Source organism: Triticum urartu, chromosome 2A (genome assembly GCF_056163025.1).
Source record: "Triticum urartu cultivar PI428250 chromosome 2A, HENAU_Tu73, whole genome shotgun sequence".
In the NCBI taxonomy this organism is placed as follows: Eukaryota; Viridiplantae; Streptophyta; class Magnoliopsida; order Poales; family Poaceae; genus Triticum; species Triticum urartu.
In genome coordinates, this window is record NC_141874.1 from 67,615,239 (window position 1) to 67,628,108 (window position 12,870).

The 12,870-nt window shown below is 44.9% G+C and overlaps 1 long non-coding RNA gene and 2 pseudogenes across 2 annotated transcripts; 1 reads left to right on the plus strand and 2 right to left on the minus strand.

Annotated features, from left to right (window-relative positions):
• Positions 1-70: 70 nt before the first annotated feature.
• On the minus strand, positions 71-2,283 carry LOC147983804 (F-box/FBD/LRR-repeat protein At5g56420-like; annotated as a pseudogene).
• Positions 2,284-4,306: 2,023 nt separating this feature from the next.
• LOC125525777 (uncharacterized) lies at positions 4,307-12,557 on the minus strand. Of its 2 annotated transcripts, XR_015615754.1 has the most exons (6): positions 12,284-12,556; positions 10,772-10,794; positions 10,519-10,612; positions 10,337-10,438; positions 5,034-5,151; positions 4,307-4,940 (listed from the first exon to the last, which is right to left on the minus strand). It is a non-coding gene; the product is annotated as an uncharacterized LOC125525777 (long non-coding RNA). The 2 variants fall into 2 exon arrangements; XR_015615753.1 differs by having other exon boundaries at positions 10,519-10,794; positions 12,284-12,557.
• On the plus strand, positions 5,563-6,404 carry LOC147983805 (uncharacterized; annotated as a pseudogene).
• Positions 12,558-12,870: the final 313 nt, after the last annotated feature.

Sequence of the window (12,870 nt, forward strand, 5' to 3'; positions counted from 1 at the left end):
TCGGCTCAGGATTTTTGTTTTGTAACATCATGGATGATGCATTTCTTTATATTTGACTGTAAGCTCTTTTTAAAAGTGTTGGCATACATGAACTGCAGTGTCCAAGCAATTGTATTTTTGGTGCTGAGAGGTTGTCGATCGGGCTTAACACATGTACACTAATCGTATTCGTAACCGTAACCGTAACACGATTCTTCAGCAGGATCTTTCACAGGTTTATCCATCGGCAGCTGGCACACCCGAAAGCCGGCGGCCGTGGCCGGCAGGTTCTTCCTCCGGAACGACTCGGCTCTCCACACCCCAACCTTGTGGCAGAGGTGGTCCGGCCAGAACTGGCTGCCGTCGTCGACGTGCATCTCCTCGAGCACCATTGCGTTCTCCGCGAGGAACTTGGCGAGCTGCGTCGGGAAGCAGTTCACCTCCTTGGCCTTGAACCGCAGCGTCACCTTCCGGAGGCTCGTCTGCAGACAGCGGAACGTCAGAGGGTCCGGGAGCTCCGACACCCAGCCAAGCTCCACGGCCGACGACCTGCACGCGAGCCTCTCGAACCTCTCCATGGACTCGTCGAAGGGGTCCTTGTACTCGTCTTGGTCCCAATGGTCGCGTTGCTTGCCCAACCTGAGCCGGAGCTCGGACATCACCGGGCAGGAGCGGAGAAGCCTCGCCGTTGCCACGTCTGCCTTGCTGTTCTTGTGCCACCAGTACTCTCCGTCTAGTTCGAGGAGCTTGAGGTTTGGGAACGTTGGCAGGATGGCCCCGCCGTCCTTATCCTCGTCGTCGGCGACGATGTCTTCGATGCTCCGGAGGTGCACCTTGAGGCCCTCGTGCTGGAGAAGTTTGCGATTATGCGCGATGGCGGCTCGTAACTGAAGGCCCAGCTATGGCTACTGTGATGGCGGCGAGCCACATCGAGATCGACTCGCGCGAGCCCCGGTGCCGGCGATGTGAGCGACAGCTTGACGGGGTATCCCTGGAACCGGAAGAAGCGGAGGCTGGGCATGTCGAGCTCGATGCCGCTGCCGCCAGCGGCGGACGCCTTGACCTCCTTCTTGTCGACAAAGGTCACGAGCACCAAGGCGGTGAGCGTCGGGCATCGGAGGCGAAGTGGCAGCATGAAGTAGTCCCAGTCGTTCAATCTCTCGCCAGAACCAGCCGCCTTATGTCTGACGTTCGCCAGAGCCAGGCTGGTGAGTGCCGGCGCGGCGTCGAGCATGTCTTGGAGATACCCCTCCAAGAAAAAGCAGTTACGCAGCGTCAGATCTGTCAGGCACGGGAAAGCCAGGCCCGAGGACGGCGCCGTCGACGGCGGCTCGAGGTTGCAGTTCGTGAGCTCCAGCACCCGGAGCGTGGCGGCGCACGGCAGGGATGCCAGTGGCGGGAAGTAACGGTCCTCTCTTGAGTGGCCCTTCTCGCAGCCGATGCTGAGCTCTTCCAGCCGCGACACAGCAGGGTCGGCCAGGAGTTCGGCGACCCTGTGGTGCGGTTCGGCATCGTCCCGCACCCTACGCCAGCTCTTTCTGTTGTAGTAGGCTCCTTCCTCCAGGAAGAGCTTGAGTGTCTTGAGGCCCGCACCATGGCGGCGCCGGCGGGAGCCGCGGCGCGGCCGACGGAGCGATGCGAGGATGTCGTGGGCGTCTTGGAAGAAAGGCTCAAGCCTCCGAGTAGAGTAGGGCCTGGTGTCGAGGTTGAGGAAGCTGGTCCGGCGCCACACGGATCGCCACCGGCGTGAGAGGAGGGCAGTGGCCGCGGCCTCGTGCGTTGGCGCGAAAGACAGGATGCGCGTGAGCACGTCGTTTGGGAGGGCTGAGAGACGGTCGGCGGCAGCCATTGTGGATGCCAACGTACGTCGCGGGTTGGAGTCTTGGAGACTTGGAGCTCCATATTTATTTATGGATGTGCACGTCGACGATTCAGTCCGTTTGGGTTTTGGAACGGATACGTACGCCGCGCGCCGACCTGCATTGCCGTTCATAATCCAGGTCGAGTCAGTTTGTGGTACTATTATTCACGGAAAGAAAATTATACTATTACTATTACAACTTATGGTTCCTTCCACAAGAAGAAGTACATCACGAGCTTAGCACCTTCTCTTGTTCAGAATTTCAGTGAAGGCTGGTTGAGCAGAGATAAATATCTGGAAACAATTAGGACTGGTGTCTTGTGATGTTTTTGACTAAGTAATTTACGGACAAGATGATCGTGTCACTAAGCATATTTGAAATTGCCTCCAAAAGACAGATTGTGCAGCCCAAAAATCATGAGAAAAATTACACAAAAATCATGGGTTATTATGTCAGATAAGAAATTAGTTGACACCCTAATTGATATAAACTCAATACTGATCAATCTGATTTTCCAAAAAATAAGAAAAAGCAACTTTGAATTCCTTAAAAATAACAATGAAATTCTTGATTGCTTGAGACAAATTGAACCAAGGGTAACCTTGTGACTTTTTGCCAATAATGTCTATTTTTGACATGCAAATATCCACTTAATAATTCATCAAGCGCAATGCATCTTCCGGGAAGAGATAGAGGTAGGTGGCAAAGATCACAACTTAGTAGACGACATCGACGACAATAGCTCCTTTCTCTTCGTCAATTTTCCCCATTGCTTCTTGAAGGATTGGGAAAACCATAATTGACAACTCCTAAACAATCACAGTTGTCGGGGCTTTTCGGTGTAAGTTATTTGGCTTGGACATGACATGCTATTCCCGCATCCAGGGGGAGTACGTTCTATGGGATGATTTCTTAGATGTATTACCCTATCCCCAGTGTTTTAGTGGAGCATTCAAATCGGATTCTATCTAACGCGAACAGGGGCGGTGGCTCATGGATCCCATTGAAACAGCACGAAGTTCAAGCCCTCGGACTGGCGGGTCATGAATCCTGACGATGTAGGGGGGAAGAAGGATCTTGATGGGGGACGCCAAGCAAGGCAAGCCTCATGAAGGAGGGAAAATATGAAGGAGAACCTAGGTACCGGCGCACCCTATATGCAAAAAAAAAGTAATTCAAAAAAAGTTCAAAAAATTCCAAATCTTTTCTGGTATCAAACATGATCAAGTATTATAGTCGTATAAAAAGATTCGTCAGAAAATGACTTTCGTTGTATCCTGGGTCGAAGATTTGACAAAAAAAGCTATATTCAAATATTATTCATGCTATATTGTCGTCATAAACTTGTCTTTTTCGCCCTGAAGTCAATAAGAATCATTTCTTATCCAAATTTTTTATACAAGTACAATACCTGATCATGTTTGATTCTAAAAAAGATTTCAAAATTTTTAAACTTTTTCTGAATTACTATTTTTTTTTGCATATATAGGGTGCGCGGATACCAGAGAGCACCAAGTTCCCGTCCCATGAAGGAGCCACTAATTCTGCTGCTGATTTATGAGGACGCACGAGGAAGAAGCTGGATACTATATGTTTTTTTATTAACTCCTGGATACGATATGTGTGAAGGAGAAGTCCGACACTTTCCTATTTGTTTTTGTGGGCTGCGACGCTTTCAACATTGGATAAGATAATCAAGCCCGGGCCCAAGTCACGTGCACGTGAACGACGTAGGAGAACACAGCACATATGCCCGTGCGTTGCAACGGGAGAAAAAAAAATTCTCACACACTTCAAGTGACTCATCCATGTTACCACTCTCTTCGCGACCATGGTCACATTGTCCACCTCACAACGAACATGAAAATCTCAAGGGCAACGAGCTTGGTCATCACACTCTAGCACGCTGCTTCCGAAAGACCTTATGGTGCGTCACAATGGAAAAAGTTATCCGCATATGTAGCCTCCGTCCTAAAGAACAGAATACATCTAAACTGATAAATATGTACCTAATTTTTTGTCACAGCGAACAACACAAATTATGTTACCTATGGTTGAATAGAAATTTAATAATACAATTATTCTTAAAGCTAGCAAAAGTTTGATTAGCTGTTACCCTTGTGATAGAAATTTCAGAATTGAAGCACGTATTTTTTATGATATTTTTCTACAAAAAAATGTATTATTCAGTACATCAAAATATCCAGAATGGCAGTGGAAAGAAGCAAAAAAATATAAAATTATTCTTTATAAGAAAACTACATAAAATTTCATATGGCCCTAACCCAATAATAACACATAAAATCATGTGAAACATCTGATTAATTCTCTTCTAAAAATGAAGGATGTAAATAAAGAAAAAAGACAGATTAGTGAGAAAAATAACATATACCATGTATTTAATCAAACACTTTTTTCATGCATGTCTTCCTCACACCGCAAATGTTATAGTTAAACATATTCAATGATTCAAATACACATTAGTGCACTTTATTTGAAAGAGTCAAGTAACGATCAGAATAATGAATATATATACATAGATCTACCTAAGAAAGTAACAGTTTGTACCCGATAAATAATAAAGAAAATAAAAAATATGGCAGCTATAAATTTTGAAGACTTTTTTTTGCCATCACATGGCTGGGCGCCTGGGCCGAAGTGTTTTCTATTCCTCATTCCTTGTTATCCTTGCTTACTAATTCCCGAGACAGTTCCTTAACACCCAGGAACTTCAAAGAGATATATAAATTGGAAGGGTTGAATATAAGAAACACAAGGTGGGACTATTTAATAATTTGAGGCCAGATAATCAATTAAGAGGACGCGTCTAGGGAGCGGCCGGCTGCTCCCTAGCGTTCCCCAGCGGCCGCTATAAAAGGAAAGATTATGTCCCCCATCCCAGAAAAGGAAAACCCTCCCCCGATAGCAACAAAGACGTGTGAACCCAACAAAGCACGCATTGGACATGGTCCCCAGGCCATCACGTGCCCTTCCCTCCCCTTCTGAAGCTCTCACACCTCTCTGGCCACCAACTTCTTTTTCCTCACGCCCCACTTGACCCCACCTTGGGTTCCCAGGTCTGGATCTCCAATGCCAGAGCTGCCATGGCAGACGAATCAAAGTTAAATAACAGCTGATCTGGAACAATTTGGTGCAAAACAAGAGGAGAGAGGGTGATAGATCAGAACGTACCAGGCAGTAGGCACTAGCAAGGGTGAAAAAAAAGAGGTGATCCTTTTCTCCTCTTGTTCAGGTCCTTCCTCCTTGCCTTTCCCTTTCTCCCTCACAAAATTTCTCTTTGCAAAAATAGCTTCTCCATAGTTGTTGAAGATAACATAAACAGAGATCAAAACAGGGAGATCTGGTACTTGTGCTTTTTTATATGATTTTCATGCAACTACATCATGGGACAAGCCAACTTTTACAGCATGTGTGCAACAAAATGCGAAAATGTGCAAACATATAGGAGAGAGCACATAGAGTCGTATTCATACATAATGCAGAAGAATAGATGTCCATGTAGCAAAAAAAGTGTTGTAGCTACTATGAATAACTACCTACTAGACAAGAATCTGGTTTGCAAGTGTTTTTTTTCTTTGATCTTTCCACACAGTAGTATATGTAACTTCATAGCTGAGAATTGTGTGCACAAATCTACAACAGCTCCTCCATCCCTATAACCAGTAAAACACACATTATGCAAAAATGAAGCCTTAGAAAAATGAACCAGCTCTGGGTTGCATCTGTGCAACTTAACCAACACGAGTGTGCAACTAACAACACTGCCATATCCATCTACTTGTGGGGTTGAATTTCAGTAGTTGGCATCTTCAACTCATAAAAAGTTTCCCTTAATATATAATTTGATATTACTTTCGATTTTTATATTTTTATTCCTTTGTCATTTTATATTCTGCCTAATACCAATTTTCAATCTTTTTAGTTCGTGCTTCGTCGGCTCCTCCTTTCTGATCACTCTCCCGCCGAAGATTCAAGACCCCAGGCTCTAGCTCATTTAGCAGGGCTAAACTTCTATCTGAGTCTTTACGAGCAGGATCCGGGATGGGTTACGTTCATTCAGAACGAGCTTAATCACAATACCCCCCTGGAAGACATACCTGGGCGGCGTAAGCTCTTCCTAATGGAAGAAAAGCTCTCTTCTATGCGACAAGATGTCATTCAGGAATTTGTGGCGCTTTATCAAAGAGTAGGGCCTTATCTACCGATCGAGCCCTACTTGGTCGATGAAGCGCTTCGTTCCTATCTGGACCATATTCACGCAACTGATTCTTTCACTGTTCTCCAAGCGTCTTATCAAGATCCGCGGGAGAATGAGGGAGGATCCGTTTTCTTTCGAAATGCTGTTTCCCACAACCGGGATCTCCTTGAGGCGGAAAGCTCCGCAAGGAGGTGCCTGGAAGTGGAACAGAGGATCCGGTGGGAAGAAATCCCCAAGAGCAAGGCAAGTCTCGAAAGAGCTGAGCACGAGCATGCTCTCGACTTGTTTAAGTCGGAGGATCTTAGAAGGGAATTAGAAAAAAAAAGAGCGGGGTAGCTCAGTAATTCTGATTCTTTTCTCTTCCAGCCCCCCGGCCCCTCTTTGATAAGGAAAGTTTTCATTTCTCAAATCAAAAATGACAAATATGGTTCGATGGCTCTTCTCTACTAACCACAAGGATATTGGGACTCTCTATTTCATCTTCGGTGCCATTGCAGGAGTGATGGGCACATGCTTCTCCGTATTGATTCGTATGGAATTAGCCCGACCCGGCGATCAAATTCTTGGTGGGAATCATCAACTTTATAATGTTTTAATAACGGCTCATGCTTTTTTAATGATCTTTTTTATGGTTATGCCGGCGATGATAGGTGGATTTGGTAATTGGTTTGTTCCGATTCTGATAGGTGCACCTGACATGGCATTTCCACGATTAAATAATATATCATTCTGGTTGTTGCCACCAAGTCTCTTGCTCCTATTAAGTTCAGCCTTAGTAGAAGTGGGCAGCGGCACTGGGTGGACAGTCTATCCGCCCTTAAGTGGTATTACCAGCCATTCTGGAGGAGCAGTTGATTTAGCAATTTTTAGTCTTCATCTATCAGGTATTTCATCAATTTTAGGTTCTATCAATTTTATAACAACTATCTTCAACATGCGTGGACCTGGAATGACTATGCATAGATTACCACTTTTTGTGTGGTCCGTTCTAGTGGACAGCATTCCTACTTTTATTATCACTTCCGGTACTGGCAGGGGCAATTACAATGTTATTAACCGATCGAAACTTTAATACAACCTTTTTTGATCCTGCAGGAGGGGGAGACCCAATATTATACCAGCATCTCTTTTGGTTCTTCGGTCATCCAGAGGTTATATTCTCATTCTGCCTAGATTTGGTATTATTAGTCATATCGTATCGACCTTTTCAAGAAAACCGGTCTTCGGGTATCTAGGCATGGTTTATGCCATGATAAGTATAGGTGTTCTTCGATTTCTAGTTTGGGCTCATCATATGTTTACTGTGGGCTTAGACGTTGATACGCGTGCCTACTTCACCGCAGCTACCATGATCATAGCTGTGCCCACAGGAATCAAAATCTTTAGTTGGATCGCTACCATGTGGGGAGGTTCGATACAATACAGAACACCCATGTTATTTGCTGTAGGGTTCATCTTTTTGTTCACCATAGGAGGGCTCACTGGAATAGTTCTAGCAAACTCTGGGCTAGACATTGCTCTACATGATACTTATTATGTGGTTGCACATTTCCATTATGTACTTTCTATGGGAGCCGTTTTTGCTTTATTTGCTGGATTTTACTATTGGGTGGGTAAAATCTTTGGTCGGACATATCCTGAAACTTTAGGCCAAATCCATTTTTGGATCACTTTTTTCGGGGTTAATCTGACCTTCTTTCCCATGCATTTCTTAGGGCTTTCGGGTATGCCACGTCGCATTCCAGATTATCCAGATGCTTACGCCGGATGGAATGCTCTGAGCAGTTTCGGTTCTTATATATCCGTAGTTGGGATTCGTCGTTTCTTCGTAGTTGTCGCAATCACTTCAAGCAGTGGAAAGAACCAAAAATGTGCGGAAAGTCCTTGGGCTGTTGAACAGAATCCAACCACACTAGAATGGTTGGTACAAAGCCCTCCGGCCTTTCATACTTTTGGAGAACTTCCTGCGGTAAAAGAGACAAAAAGCTAAAAAAAAAACCTCTCCTAACTATGAAGGAAGTTTCATAGAGATAGGTGTGGGGAAATAAGTTCTTCATTTGAAGAGTTAGTTGGCTGGCCTACCGGCCCGCAGATTAGGTTGGCTTTTATCGCCAACTGAACTGCGTAACCAAAGCGATTCCTTCTTGGTGGAGATAGGTGGGTCCTGGTCCAACCTAAGTCAGTTCGAACCTGACGGGTCGTTCGTTCGTGTGGAGAATCTCTCTCCTTACTCAGGATTTCTTTATCTTCGAGGCGAGGCATATTCATATGTCGAAGAAGGGGGAAGTGTCTCCATTTACGCTCATAGAACCCGGAAAAAAGAATATACCGTCGTTTAAGGACCAAGGATGCGATGTGAGAAGCGTAGGTCGGAGTAGCAGGAGTATGCGACAAGCAGTTGCATGTTTGATGTGGGTCTGTAACGAGATGAATTAGAACACTTGGAATCCTCGCGGATATAGCTGCCACGAGGGCTCTTTCCCACTTAATAGATTCATTCCTTCGTTACGGCGGTTGAGGGTACCTGCCGTTCAGAGATGCTATCAGAGTAGGAAAGTTAGCCAAGTTATCCTGCCTAGTTTAGATAAAGCACCCCGATCATACCAGACGCAACCCGATCATTGTATACATAACATAGTGGAATTTGAGTAAATTCTCTCTGCCTTTCCCATTTCCAATTCAAAAACCACTAGGCATAGAAGGAAATCTTTCCCGGTAGAAGGTTCTCAGTAATCAGCAGTGGGAATAAGCCCTTCCAGTCTTTTTCGCCTAAGAAGGTTTTGGAGGAGGAACCTATGGGAACGGCAGTCCTGCATCGAGATTATTAGTTGCTTACCGCTGCACATTTTATCAAGATCAACCTGTGGGAATAGCCGTCCCTTCCTTACCAAAGAAAGAAAAAAGGAATGACGCGGTCTGGTTTACAAGTAAGAAAGAAATAGGATAAGGGTAAAGGTGACGTTTTAGCTCTTCGTTCCGCTCTTGGTTTACAGGCTTTGTTAACCGGACCGGAAAAGGGGGCATTTTCTGGGTAGGTTTCCCTATTAAGTCAGCACCGGATCAAGATTGGAGACCCACCACAAGCAGAGAACAAAAAGCCTAAGAGTGGTGACCAACCATCTGCAAAAGGAGTAACAGAGCAAAGCGGAGAAGAGAAGGAAGCTCTCAGGTTTAGTGATTCATACCTGTCCTGTCTTTTGTTTCCAGGGTTTCGATTTCCGGTCCAGAGCTAGTCTACTTATTTATTTTATACGGAAACGTAATTTTGCATATTATAAGGAATTTGTCATACCAGGTTTTCCTAGAGTTGAGGAATTCTATCCATTCCAGGAAAAGCACTGGTTTGAGAAACTACACTACAGGAAAGTACTAAGGAATAGGAAGCTGCTACTTATACTTATTATTCTTGTCCAAAGATGCCAGGCTGAGACAGAAACCCAACTAGTGAAATAGAACGGACCTCTCTAATAAACTGGGGTTCTTCGCTTCGGGTTGCAAGTTGAAGATGCCAACTCATATAATTTCAGATTCATTTTGGTTTGGCTAAAATTTTGTATGCAAAATAAAAAAAAACTTATAGTGGCTTGTGCAACTACATCATCTATTTTGTGCGACTGCAAGTACTCCTACATGCAATTCATATTGCATTTTTGTTCGACTATGTAATGAATTTTGAACTGATGAACATGATGAATTTAGCACGTCCGAGCACAAGAAATTGACAAAATAGTGAATTCTAAAAGATTACAATCTTCCAAATAAGTAGTGCAACTACATTCAAGTGCATCCACAAACCTAACAAATCAGTTACATGTGAATACATGAGGATGCTAACTACTAAATGATTCTTGTGCAAGTAAAGAAGTTGAAGATGTCTCCCTCAAAAAAAAGTTGAAGATGCCAACTCATGTGGCATTGTTGTGCAACTATTAAGAAAAGTTGGGGATGCCAACTCCTGATGGTTCATGTGTAACTAAAATAGTTGAGGATGCCAACTCGGTGATATTATTGTTGGACTATTTAAAAAGCTGAGACTGCCAACTCCCAAATGGTTCTGGTGCAACTACGAAAGTTGAGGATTCTAACTCGTATGATACTGTTGTGCAACAATTCGAAAAGTTGAGGATACCAATTCTTAATTAATTCTTGTGCAACTATAAAAGTTCGGGATGCCAACATCTAGCTGGTTCTTGTGGAACTGCGTAAAAAATCACATCCCAGGCTTCTTTGTGTAGAAAAAAAGAAAAGAACAATGCATAATGCCATTTCATGTTACCTCAACAGCTGCTGCAAATGATGTGCCATCTCCATATACAACTCCCACCTGCGCCGTCGCCTTCCATTTCCACCGTTTCACAATGCGAAATTGGTCACCAACCTAAAGGATGAATGGAAAAAGTTACTTGTGTGTGTATGCAGGAAAGGGGAATGCACCCACACTGCTTGCTCGATACTTGCCTCATCATCCTATGCCTCCCCATCGATATCAGCACGACAAGACTGCCAACCGGCGGGCTGTTTTGAATTCTACCGAGAAGAACGGTTTGTAGACCTTTGCATGGAACAAACAGAATATAGAACATGGTCGGAAAACCCAAACAAATAGTTATTATAATTGAAAACAAAACTACTACCCACAAAAAAACTGCTACAATGATAAATGAAAAACAACGAAAAAGCGAACAAGCCTCTCCTTCACTAGGAGCCGCACCTCCTTGTACAACCATTTTTGGTCTGTTAAAAGGAAAGCGAACAAACAAATTAGTCGCAGCAACCAAATGTATAAAATTAAAAAATGAGCATGAACAATTGATATCAAAAAAAGTGCGATGAGGTAAGCAACTCATGCTGATTTTTCTAAGCACACCTACAAAACAAAACAAAAATGTGTGCAACTTGATGCACTGTATGGCCAACTGAGCAGACATTAGTGTGCAACCAAAAAAATTAGCATACACACTGCCTGAAGATGATGTAGGCACTGGAGCCAAAACTAAACTAGCCACCAACGGTGCAACTAGATAGTCCTTCCCTGTGAAACTGCATAAGTGTGGCAAAGCCAACTAGGATATGAACTGCTTAGATATGCACGCATACTCTTGGAAACAGGGCACACATGAGTGTGCAACCAAAAAACCACACACACACAAACTGCTTGAACATGGTTTCCACAGTGTATCCATCTGAATATCATCGACTGTGCAACTGGTTAGCCCTCATTGTGCAAATCATAAGTTTGGCTGGCCAACTAAGATACATATATGTGTGATCCAACTACATTTGCATTCCTATGCAACTGTTACAATAAACTAGCCAACTAATTACTTATATGCACGCAACTTAAGAGAAAACAAAGAAACCACACGGATGCATTTTCAGAGGGTTGAGCAAAAGCATCGAAACTATCCTCTTAGTACTCTTATTCTTATGTACTTCCTTCTATTCCAACTCAAATTGTTGCAAAAAGAAATCAATAAATCGCCACGCTGGGATCAGACGGTTTGGCCAGGGGCGCGGGGCACTTCGCCAGAATCCTTGCGTAATACGGAGGTGACTTGCCATGAAATTCGTATCCCACTAGAACACGCACCCTCGAATCCCCCTGACCAAACTGGAACTCCCTTAAAAAATGAACAAAATGTCGTGCCAACTAAATGATCTAGAGCCTGCAGGATGCAGCCAATTGATGTATGAGCGTGTGCAACTGGAAAATGAAATTGAAAAACACACTCCTAATCGTCCTTCGTGTAATAATCCAACTATGTTTGCATACCTGTGCAACTTTTACAACTAGCTAGCCAACTATTCCTTGCTCCGTTTGCAACTTATACTAGAAAAAACCAATAAAAAACACGGGGAACCAGGACGCAAAAGAGATGTACGAACCTACGCTATCCCATTATCTACTCGCTCTGGTTGAAATTGAACTCAAATCTCACTGAATCCCCACGCCTCCCTAGTTCGAAAGCAGCACGAGAGCTTTGCTCATGACGCCAACGCCACCATGGCCGTAACTGTGTGAAGAGGATGCGGTTAACCACCGCTATGGGCTGCCCGGCAAACTCATCCCCCTCCGTCGCGACCTCTCCGCGTTGAGTATCGCCTCCCTCGTCCGACGAATACGAGCAATACGAGCCGCCCCCAGGCAGGATCTATGCTAGGGAAGAGATAGGAGATACACATATAAGGGAGGACATAAGCAAATCCATGGGTAGGACCTTACCTGCGCTGGCGACGAGCAACGAATCTCCGCACGCGCCAACGCCTTCGGCTTCCTCCGACTGACTTCGGTTATGGTGGCAGATGATCCACTTCCCAATGTTCGCCGCCCGTCTTCGGCTTCGGTTGCGGCGCCGGTTCCTTTGCCTCCTCCGGTGGTTACCTCTGGATCTCGCCTGATTTGGGAGGAGGAAAATGGGGAACGAGAGGACTGGGGAGGAGGGCCATGGAGAGGATCGAACTTCGAAGCCGCCGTTCACTAACTCTTTGTCGTTTCACCCAGGCGTGTTCTACCTCCGTCAGTGACAAGTGGACCCAGCCTGTGGGTACACGACGCGACGCGCGTGGACCAGGTGAGCGACGATGCGATGTGCCCAGCCACGTGCGCGAAGCGGCCTCACTCCCGCGCCTGGAAATTGTGGCCGCGCGATCTTGGTTGATCGAGCGGTGCTCGTTCGGCCGCTCGTTTCCACCGTATAGTGCGCGTGCACTTTGGGGAATTTGGAATCAATTAATTACGGTTGTGTTGTTAGCTGTCGATTAGTTGGGCTGGCCTAAATAAAAAAACATTAAAAAAAGTTAAAAAAAAAC